This window comes from Pediculus humanus, genomic scaffold (genome assembly GCF_000006295.1).
Source record: "Pediculus humanus corporis 1103172107768 genomic scaffold, whole genome shotgun sequence".
NCBI lineage: Eukaryota > Metazoa > Arthropoda > Insecta > Psocodea > Pediculidae > Pediculus > Pediculus humanus.
Window position 1 is genome coordinate 72312 of NW_002987366.1, and position 3141 is coordinate 75452.

Genomic DNA, 3141 nt, shown 5'->3' on the forward strand with positions numbered 1-3141 from the left:
ATTTTTCTTTCTTATTTCTTTCACTTATTTTATTTTTTGCATTTAAATTTTTATTTTACCAACAAAAATTATGTATTCATGTATTATTTAATGTTTAAAGTTTCTTATTAAAATGTTAAAAATTTCTAGAAAGGTAGAGAAAAAAAAAAAAAATTTTTTTCTTTTTTAATTTTTTTCTTATCACATTATATCTAACAATAAAATTTCTTTTATCAAACTTTCAAATAAAACTTTTTCTTTTCTTTTCTTTAAATCGCACACAATTTTTATTTAAATAAATTCAAAACAAAATAAATATAATTAAATACATGATTGTTTTATTGAAAAATTTAACTGACACTGAAATAAAATTTTATATGGGGGTAATACCAATACTCTTTTGAAGGACATTTTGAGGGTCGTAACTTTGGTAACCAAATTTTGTGCTAATGCAATCGATTATTATTATTATTTTTTTTTTTTCATACTACTACCTTGTTGTGAATCAATTAAATATATATTTCAATTCATTTATTATAAAAAAAATAAATAAACGGTGTAAATAAAGAAAAAATTTTATTAATTTAATAAAGAAAAGAGGGGGCGTGTGTGTGTGTGTGTGTGATAATATTTCCTTCCTTTTCATTAACCTGATTTTTATTTTTATTTTTTTTTACGCCGATTTACGATTTTAATCTTTAACAAGGTTCACATAAAAAAAAAAAAAAATACATATGAAATATTGAGCAATAAATTATTTCAACGGAAAAAAAAATTAATTCTTTTGCATATGTTTATTCCATCATTAGAAACACGCAACAACATTTTTAATAAATTTTTTTATTTACGTTTAAGGAATCGTAACGGTCGTTAACGGAATCTGTAACGTTTTTTTACGTCACTTTTTTTATTAAATTTATGTATGGGCTGGAGCTCTCGATGGTTATTCGAATTAAATTTTTAAAAAATTGATTTTTTTTTTTTTTTTTTAAAGAAATATTTTAAGGTGATCGAAGGAGAAATTTTACGTAGTTGTCATGACGATTCAAAAAAAAAAAAAAAATCATTTTTAATAATTAGCACTTTTTTATTGTGAATGAATCATAAAAAATTTTTACGTCAAAGTCATCATTAATTAAATTTTATGTATTTACAAATGTTGTAGGATTGTGTAACATGATGAAAAATCAATAAAATTTATTTATTTATTTTTTTTTTGTGAGCCCTTTTCACAAATAATAAAATATTATTAATTAAAACAAATTTATGTATTGTAATTACTAGTTACATGTACAGGTGTCCAAAAAAAGTTTACAATTTATAATTTTTAGTAATAATTATGTGAGGAATCATGTAATAATTATCGAAACATTTTTAAAATGAGTTATTAATTAAAATGTTATAATTACAGTATCAAAATTTAACTTTATATTTCTTCATTAATAATTAATTAATAAATAAATGAAATATTCGAGTTATTAAAAATATTATAAATAAAGTTTACAAAACTGTTTGTCGATATAAAAAATGTTATTTCAAAAATTTTTTAAATTAAGTAATTTGAATTCGAATGAAACAAATGATTTTATTATTAATTTAAATATAAATAATAAATTATAGTTTTTGATAAAAAGATTACAAAAAAAAATATTGTCGAGGATAAAAGAATTTTTGATTTTAGGCCAAGGGCAATTATCACATTTTCGCTCATTAAACCTTAATGTACCATTGACCTTTCTTTTTTTTTTTTTTTTTACTAATAACACCTTTTTTTTTCTCTTTCTTCAAGCAGGTGTTAAATCTAGTAATTATTTAATTAAGTTTTTTAAGCAGTGAAATAATACTTACATACAAACACTAATGTCATCTTAATAATGTTTTATAAAATTTTTAATTTTGTTCGAGGAAAATAATAATACACACAGTATTATGTAAAACATATTATTATTAACTTATATATACATATAAATTATATAAACAAATAATGTAATTCACAAATCAAACTCATTATTTATTAGAAGTAGATGATTTCGATTTTGATCCTATACTTTTGGATAACAAAGATTTTGCATTTCCTAAAGCAATCGACCTTAATTGTTCTTCAGCAGTTGCATTAACAGTTTTTGTTATCATTTGTTTTAGTTTTTGAACTTGAACGTTTTTATTTTTTTTTGGAGGTATTGGTGCATCTAAAAATATACAAAATGATTTAATAATTATTAAGGTTATTTTGAGAATAAGGTTATGTTGATGATTAATTTGTAAATATGACCTGTAAATCAAAAGCATGTATGTTAAATTAAAAAAATTTTTTTTATGAAAACGTGCAATGTGCAGTAATTAATAATAATATTTAAAATCCTTACTTCCACGTTTTGAAATAGCCGATCCTTTTTTCTTTTTAACTTTAATTGAATCTGGTAGTTTTATTTTAGATTTAAATTTTCCCTGAGGCATTTTAAATAAATCCTTAAAACATTTAACAAATTAACTTTTATTTAATAACAATAATAACAAGTAAAAAATAGTGTCAATTATTATTAATCAAATTATTTGACGTGGCAATAAAATTACAGTTTTATTTTTATTTAAAATGGCGGGCTTTTTAAACTTTTGCGCCAAATTTTTTCTTTTTGCGTCATAGTTGATTACACTTTAAAGTGTTCAGTAATATTTTAATGTGATGTATGTGATTGTCATTTATAAAATTAATAAAGTGTTAAAATAAGGTAAATTATGGCAAGAAAGGTAAATAAAATTATTTAAAATTTCATTTTTAATATTTTATTTAATCAATTTATCAAATACACAATAAAATAATACCTTACATTAATTATTATTATAATTAAAATACAATTACAAAACAACAACATACACAAAACTATTAAATATTAATGTTTGACTTATTTTTATAATCACCATTTAATTAATTAGGACACATTATTAATAATAATAAAAATAATAATAAGAGAGCTATAAAAACAAAAGCCATAAGCAAAACTATATAACTACATTCAATCTAAAATACAAAAAGAAGCTTTTTTTTTTTCCAATTTTTTTTTTCATTTTTTTTTTTTTTTTTAATAAGACACTTTATTATAATTTCTTCTTCCTTTTTTTTTTTATTGAAGCATATTTAAACGATACACATTAATCATAATT